Source organism: Gossypium hirsutum, chromosome A07, assembly GCF_007990345.1.
Source record: "Gossypium hirsutum isolate 1008001.06 chromosome A07, Gossypium_hirsutum_v2.1, whole genome shotgun sequence".
Lineage (NCBI taxonomy): Eukaryota > Viridiplantae > Streptophyta > Magnoliopsida > Malvales > Malvaceae > Gossypium > Gossypium hirsutum.
Window position 1 is genome coordinate 78,269,084 of NC_053430.1, and position 9,459 is coordinate 78,278,542.

The window sequence follows — 9,459 nt, forward strand, 5'->3', positions numbered from 1 at the left end:
TAACTAGATGTGATGTTTATGTCAAATAATTAGAATGCTATGATCGAAATGAATCAAATGCTCCTAACTAAATGTGTTATGAATGATATATGAATGCGAAAATGAAAATGATCCAGGTATCATTGCTCATTCATCAGGACATTATCACTGGCATATTATGCGACCATCTTGTTCAGCTGGTATTCTTGACAGAAAACCCAAAGAAACAATCTCAATCTGCTCGGCAAGCTTGCCCTACTGAAACTTTTTAGAGTTTTTGCTTATCCAATCCACTGCAACTCAGGGTATAGGATCAATTTGATTTGTTACATCATTCTTCGGGTGTAATGACCCTGTGTGCATGTCTGATATTTACGTGAATGCAGAATATCATCTTTCTTTTCCTGAAAATGATCCCCTCTTACACTTAGATTGACATTGCTTGTCATTTGTCGAGGTTGTATCACCAACGAAATATCTTGCCTTTTCGTTAATTGATACCTTTAATAGAAAATTCGAAGAGATAGCCACAATTTAGACTCCCCTTTCTCAAACATTTCCATCCCTTGGGTTTGGTGAGTTCTCAACAACAGTCCTGTTTCAGGTTCTTGTACTATTTAGAAGCCTTCCGAGTAATATACAGAACTTTTTTTATTATGAAAGTATTATTGGTCCATTAATCGTTATTTCAATGCAAAATGCTTGAAAAAGATCAAAACAATGGACAAGAAGAAAATTGGGTAAGAGCACAGCTCGAAACAAATAAATTATTCAAAGATCGTAAATACAATAAGTAAGGCAATTAACTCAACATGAATAAGTTAATCAGAGATAGCAATGCAATATGAAGGAAGTTTATTTGGAGCATATTTTGAAACGAATATAGTAATAAAAGATAGTAAATTCAGTGTGGGTAAGATGAAAACTAGGTGCCCCAGATATCGCAGCCCGAGCTTCTCTGTACAAACTTCTTGAGGTCCATTTTGAGCTCAATATGTATTTAGGGGATCCAGAGTACTTTGTCGATGCCCCGAGACGAGACGTAGCATACTTCTTCATTGTTAATTTAGACGTAGCAAGACTGTTGTGTGCCTCACTTTGATCCAAATTTGAGCCGCCCTTTCTGGGTTTTCGACTCAAATCCCCTTTGGTTTCAAGGCGCCCTTTGCGGGTTTTCGCCTTGGCCTCTCCTTTTCTTCTTCTTTTTCTTTTTCTTCTTCTTCTTCTTTCTTTTTGTTTTTTTTAAGGTCTCAAAGCATCTTTTGAGAATTTTCGCCTTGGCCTTTCTTTTTTCGAAGTCCTTTTATGTAAAAAGGAACTTTTCAACGCCAGGTCCCCCTCGTGGAGTTCTCTAGGAAGAGCCTTTCTGACGTAAGCTTGCATCATTCATTTCTGGTACATTAGGCCATGTCATATGGCTTTCAACCTCCTTTCTTCAAATTCAACTGATCATATCGGGATTGGATCTATTCTGCCTGATCTAACTTCAACTAAGACTTGGCCAAAAGAAATCTTGTTTTCAAAACCGTTTCTATCCCATTAAGCAGACGAACAATGTATTGCTCCGGCAAAGGTTCTGGCCGATGTTCAATAAGTATAGAGGGTAAATGGTAACTTCTTTACGCCAATCTCTACAAGCCTCGATTATCTTCCATGATTTTTGCTGCGTCATGATATGGCGTTTGATGTTTGAACAGATTGTCAACTTTTGACATTGAATCTTTCTAATGTTCTTTATCGGCACCTAATCTCCCTTTTTTCTTTTTCTTCTTTTTTTGAAGTTCGACGACTATCGACTTAGTAACATTGGCATATGAAATGGCTTTTACCCATTCTATGAAGTAATCGACAACCTCAAAGATGAATCGATATCGATTAGAAGCTTTTGATGGAATCAGCCCTATAATATCCATGCCTCATATATAGAAAATCTTGTGAAGAAAATGAGGAAGCCTAAAAGTCTTGTCTTCTTTCGTTTGGCATTCACAGCCTGACTGATACAATCCCCTTCCATGGTGATTAGCAGCACTCGAACCTCATGATTAGCCTAGCTAACGTAAAACCATTAGTACGCGTCCTCCTAACATTCATATAGACCCCTTTTTAGCATCCACAGACCATAGTAGCTCAGGCATATCTTGATACGATCATGGAAAAAATATCTTTGCATTCTTGACATCTTGCTTTGTCTCTGTGGTGTTATATACTCCACTCTTTATCTCTTTCTCTTCTCTCAGGTTCGCGACGTCTATTGCACCTTTGTAAGGTAAAATCTATTTCTCATCTTGTTCTACCATCCTTAACAAATTAAGAGATAGACTACAATCTCTATCATCTTCAAGGTCCTGAGATCCCTCTAGAAACATATCTTGCTCAAAAAGAGACTCGGAATTAGTGACAGCGTCGCTCACGTCATTGATATCTAGAGACCTGTTGTAGGTACGAAGGCATATTCCAAAGAATTATTCTAAGGATGATTATTTGTATGGTATGATCATGAATGAAAGAATCTAAGGATAATCGTTTGTACAGTATGAAATGAATAAAATAATATTTACTCAAGATAATAACAAGCATGTATTTCATTGAAATAAAGATTTTGGGTACAAGCCTATTTCACAAAAGGATCCTTGTTGCTTCTAGGCTTAAAACAACAAGTGTGTTTTGAATATTACTCTAGATTAGCTCTAAAAATACAAAGATCTTCTTTCACAGTCCCATTGTTTAAAACTCCCTAAGTACGTAAGGGCAGAAGCTTGGGAAAGTCTACTCCCGGGTTTCCTCTTCTGATACGTCATTAATGTTTGGATTCCCCAATGCCAGGTCTTGCATTGGAGTCCTAAGCTCGATGTACCCTTAAATCTCATGCCCCACGTAACACCCCGAACCCGAGGCCGTCGCCGGATTCGAACACGAGGTGTTAACAGACTTCAAATCACTTAAAAAAAATTTCCCAGACAAGCTGCCAGTCTGTGTACTAGTCTCTTTAAAAATCATATCTTGAGTTCTGAAACTCGAAATCCAGTTCCGTAAATTTTCCCTGAAACTAGACTCATATGCCCATCCACATATTGTTTTCTAGAATTTTTGGTCAGGCCAATTAGTACAGTTTATTAGTCAAAGTCTCTCATGTTACAGGGATCGACTACACTGACCTTTGCGCATTACGACTTGGATATCTCCCTGCACAGAGCTTCAATACTGATGCCGCTTGTTTCTATAGAAACTAGACTCAGAAAGGAATCTATACATATATGGCATGACTCCTAATTATCTCTGGTTAATTTATAATGAATTTCCAAAGTCGGAACAGGGAATCCAGAAACCGTTCTGGCCCTGTCTCACGAGAACCTGAATATCTCTTAACATACTGTCCATATGATCGTTTTGTTACTTTCCTATGAAAATAGATTCATCAAGGTTCGTTTACATAATTTATTCATTATTTAATTCTAATCCTACTATTTTTAGTGATTTTCCCAAATCTACATCACTGCTGCTGCCAGCATCTGCCTTTAAGGTAGACTTTACCTATTTCATAGTTTCCATGATTCAACTAGCCCTTTTAGCATAAATAGCACAAATTATGATAGTGATTAACCATTCCATACCAAATGATTATAACATTATGCTCAAACATATATAAGCCATTTTCGCATGGCTATATACATTAACCAAAATATTCTTCCGCCACTAGTCTATTTTATACATGCCATAAGATAATCCAAAACATAGCAGTACCAAACAGTGGATAGTGATAGTGTGACTAGTTGCTGACGATCCCCGAGCCTGTAGCTTCGCAATGAGATCTATAAAATAGAGGAAACAGAGTAAACGGAGTAAGCATTACAATGCTTAGTAAGTTTTAAGCAGTGTCAACAGATAACAATCAAATTATAACATAGTTGTTCGTATTTTTATTTCACTCTTCCTTCGGGCATACCATCCCTTTACCGAATATGCACATCTCATCATATACAATAGGCAGATAAACTTTCACATAAAAGTGAGCTCATGTGACATAGATATATCGTATGATTTCACATCACCTCTCACACTGATCCGATGTCACATAATCATAGGAATAGTCTCATAGATTGCTCTCGTATGCATCACATAACTACCTTATGATTTAGTGCAAATTAAGCTCACATATAAACTTGGAGTACATACCTGTTTAACCTTTCGCATTGAATATATTTATAAGCAATTCTTATTACGAAGTCTTACCTGGACATAATCTCCACACGAAGTTATCGGGTCTTACCCGGACAAAAATTCCCACACGTAGTCATCGGGTCTTTAGAGCTCGGATATAGTACGAGCACGAAGCTTACGGACATTAATCAGTGATAATATTCTCGCATAAAGCCTGCGGGGTTTTAACCCGGATATAGTACTGACACAAATGCCCTTCGGGACTTATCACATTTATGCACTTTCACATCCATCACGTTGGCCACTCGGCCCCGTCACATATATACACTTTCACATTCATCACATCGGCCATTAGGCCTTATCACATATATACACTTTCACATTCATCACATCGGCGATTAGGCCTTATCACATATATACACTTTCACATTCATCACATCGGCTATTATCACACATATACACTTTCACATTCATCACATCGGCTATTAGGCCTTATCACACATATACACTTTCACATTCATCGCATCGGCCATTAGGCCTTATCACATATATATACACTTTCACATTCATCACATCGGCCATTAGGCCTTACTATCATTTCATATTCGAATACTCATAAACTTACAATATCACGATTTAGAATTCAAGTATGGGTTTAATCAATAGCTTATGAGCAACTAAAACAAGTTTATCAAGGTTCACAACATAATCTCAAATTCAGCACAAGCTGTTTTCCCTGAGCAATAGTCACTAAATTATTTATAACTGGAGCTAAAAAACTCCAAATCACTTTCCGTTAATTTTTCCTGAATATAGACTCGTATATCTTCCATCCATAAAATTTCCAGAATTTTAGGTTTGGCCAATCAATACCAGATTTTTCTTAAAGTTTCCCCTGTTTCACTGTTTGACTAATCTGACCACTCTTCACTACAAATCAAATTTCTCATTTTACTGAATTCAAAATGTGTTGTATTAGATTGCATTTGAAACTAGACTCATTAAGGAGTCTAAGCATATAAATTTTATCTTATAACCATTTTTGTACAATTTATAATGATTTTCTAAAAACAGAACAGAGGATTTCAGTGTCATTCTGTGCTGTCTCACACAACTTTAAGTATCTAGTTATCGGAAATTCCTTTGCTTACACGGTTTCTTTTATAAGAAACTAGACTCATTAAGCTTTAATTTCATGTCTCATACAGCCTCTAATTCAAATCCATAAATTTATGGTGATTTTCTAAAGTCACGTTACTGCTGCTGTCCTAAGCAGACTATTTCAAATTACCCTTGAATTCCCAAGCTCAAACACTTAAGAACTTACCATTTGAGCTTAGAACATATCATGGCCACATCATATCTTATTAAATCAACTCATCATGTCCTATTATAATTGAATTTACTCAACGTTTAATCACTTAAAACTTACCTCGGATGTGGTCGAACAATTTCGGCAGCTATTCGATCACTTTTTCCTTTCCCTTATCCAACTGTGGTCCTCTAAGCTCTTGAGCTAATTCAAACAAATTTAACTTATTAAAGTCTCATTATGCTAGCTTATGGCCGAATATGACAAGGAGTTTGATTGGTCATATGGCCACCTTCTAGCTCAACTACACAATGGTCATATGCATTTTTTAATCACATCAAGCAATTTAATACAATTCATTCGAACATCAAAAGAAAACCTCAAGGTACTTAGCCCATATATACTTTAGGCATTAGAGTCACATATATATATGGAATCATGAATCAAACTCAACATTTTAGCTAATATTCCCCCTTGGCCAAATTTTCTAAGCCAAGACAAAAGCATCAATATGCTTGCCTCTAACCGAATACATGCAACACCAATCTTCTTCCTATGGCCGAATATGCATGTCTATGTTTAGGCCGATTATATACTTAATACCACACATAAATGGCATACATTTTACTAACTAATGCATTACATATTATTTAACCATGTATATCACCAATCAATTTCATCACAATTTCACTTAAGCCTATTCTCAATACAATACATCGTGCTCAAATCATTATTCAAGTTCAAATTCGGCCAGCACACATATACATACTAGCAACTATGTATTAACATTGCATTTCATACTATAACCGAATGTATAGCTCATCGAAATATATTTATTCATGTTCCCTTAACACATATTGGTCGACTAGATCATGCATTATTCTTTGGCACATTTGGTCATTAAAGCAATCACCTATTTAACTTTCAAGCATTTTTATACTAACATTTCTCCCAAGGCCGAATTTATATACAACCTTTAGTACTCATTTAAAGTTTATATTTTAAGTAATTAATATACACAATATTAACCAAATATCCATTTACTAAGCATTTTAACAAATTTTCCTTCAACTATCCACACATTCGGCAATCACATAATCAAACACTAAACCTTAACTTCCAAGCCAAAACAACTAGCAAATTCAACACATCCAACATAAATTTCCATGCTAATGACATCAAAACAACTACTAAGAATTTCAAGCTCCTTGGCCGAATTTCAATCTTCCAAAATAACAAAAATTTGAGCCATGAAATAGGTAGAATTCAAACTAACCATTCAATTTATGCATGAATTTCCAAGAGTAGCATTGTACATACCTTGATCTAGCAATCTCCTTAGCTGAAAATTTTAACAACAAAAGGAAATTTCTTCTCCACCCTTTCCTAGCTACGGCAATGGAGGAATAAACCAACTTTGGTTTCTCCTCTCACTAACACATTATTTTTATTACCCATACTCTTTTATTCATCTTTAATTCATCTAATACATTTTTTTATTACATATTTCTCACCACTAATAAATATAATAATATTAACCCATGCATATAATGCCCATACTTATAAGCTTGGCCGGCCACTAGCATTAAAAGTGGCAAATTGGCATGCAAACCCACTTATTTGCATCATTCAATAATTAATCACTTAAAATAAGCCACACATATATTCAAAGCTTCTCACATAAGTCCTTTTTATTTAGAAACACATTCAAATTGACAAAAATCAAAGCATTCAAATTGCACACATGCATGATCACATATTTTAGACATAAAATATTATATTCAATTATTTCTGCAACTCGGTTTAGCGGTCCCGAAACCACTTCCCGACTAGGGTCAAATTAGGGGTGTCACAACCCAATCCATCTTGGAACTCATAATGTCCATCTCTTTAACAGAAAGGTTGGATAACAGATTTCCCGCTCCAGAGGGACCATCGAATTTCACAATACCCAATTTAATAAATCTTTCGATTAGCTTTTTAAAAGCGGTACAGTTCTCGATGGAATGCCCCGTGATTCCCGCATAGTATTCACATTGACTGCTTGCATCGTACCATTTAGGGTATGGGCAGTATAGGTTTCATGTAAAAAGGAGATACAACATGTATGTCGAACAGAACGCGGTACAACTCTTTGTACGTGATTGGAATGGGCGTATATTGGGGTTTTTCTGAGTTTGGTCTTCAATTATGTTCTTGCCTTGGGGAGGCCTGATGGCTGGTGGTTACTGTCCTTGGCTGGCTTACTATAACCGGCTCCGAACGACCCCTTCCATACCTACTCGTGCTATTTGCTTTCTTTTCCTTCTTCTTCGGGGCCTTTAAAGTCCACTCTCCTTTTTCCTTCGTTTCCGACAAAACAACTGGCTTGGCTCGATTATCTTCAGGGTTAAAACCTGAACCCATCGAGAAGCTCAACAGTGCTGATGTATCCGTCTGATATTGGAGTTCGATAACAATGGGTACCCCTTGCATGTCTGGTTGGGTCAGGACACTTATTGGGGTAAAACCAGGGGAATAGATGATCTCTTCATTATCATCCTCACTATTAATCACTGGGCCACTCCTTTTTTCAAATTCTCCGGCCAGTAACTGGGTTAACTGGCCCATCATATTTCTTTGGAGCTCTAGCATTTCTCGCATATCTTGTTGAATTTTAATCAATTGCCCTTGCATCTGTATTTGCCTTTGCTCCATTCTCTCCAACCTTTGGTCCATATTCTTTGTCGGTTCTGAAATAATTTTACCTAATTAAGGTCATTTTGGGAAAATCTAATGCAAATGATGCAATGCAATGCAAATGCATGGGATGAATGCAAAGGAAAGAAAGATGTTGATTTTGAATTCAATTCCCTTAGAACAACTTTTCTATAAAACAAATTCTTTTTCATAAAACGGATTATGTATACGGCCTTGCTTTCGTATTCCAGGCGAAGGCACTGATCCCCTTTCTTTGTGAGAGTCAAATCTCGCAAGCTTTCAATGCATGCCTCTACTAGCTCCTTTTTGCTTGATCCAGGCCACAAATTACTATCCTCGCAATGTTGATTAGCTCCTTTAAAAAAGTCAGGACGCGACGACTTTTGGATAATCTTTATCAGCTTGAATCCTTAGGTAAAGTTTGGTTTTCCTCCAAGAACTGTTAGCCTTCTTCTGTCGTGTTCACTTGGACCAAATTCGGACAACCGTATTGTAATCCGCGTTATTAAGAAATTTATTTTCTTATAACAAACTGTTCTATTTAGCAATCGAGTATGAATCAACACCTCCTTTCTATAATGATGTAATGCAATGCAGTCATGAACAAACAAAAAACAAAACACGTTAGTATAGAAATAAATAACCAACAAAGTACCTAATCGGGTGATCACTAGGGGTTCAGAGTGGCTCTATCTAGGGTAACCTCCTAGGTCTCTCTATATGTGGCTCGGTTCTAGAGTAAGGGTACCTAAGTCAGCAGATTCCTCGATCCTCACCCATTATAGGCTCATACGGATCGAGTTCAGTGCATGGGAATACATTTCCCTATAACCATGCGGAGATGAAAATCTCACGAAATCATAGGTACGAATGTATCCCGGAAGTAATCCTTTTTGCTTGATCTAGGCCACGAATTACTATCCTCGCAATGTTGATTAGCTCCTTTAAGAAAGTTGGGACGCGACGGCTTTTGGATAATCTTTATCAGCTTGAATCCTTAGGTAAAGTTTGGTTTTCCTCCAAGAACTGTTAGCCTTCTTCTGTCGTGTTCACTTGGACCAAATTCGGACAACCGTATTGTAATCCGCGTTATTAAGAAATTCGTTTTCTTATGACAAACTGTTCTATTTAGCAATCGAGTATGAATCAACACCTCCTTTCTATGATGATGTAATGCAATGCATTCATGAACAAACAAAAAACAAAACACGTTTGTACAGAAATAAATAACCAACAAAGTACCTAATCGGGTGATCACTAAGGGTTCGGAGTGGCTCTACCTAGGGTAACCTCCTAGGTTTCTCTATATG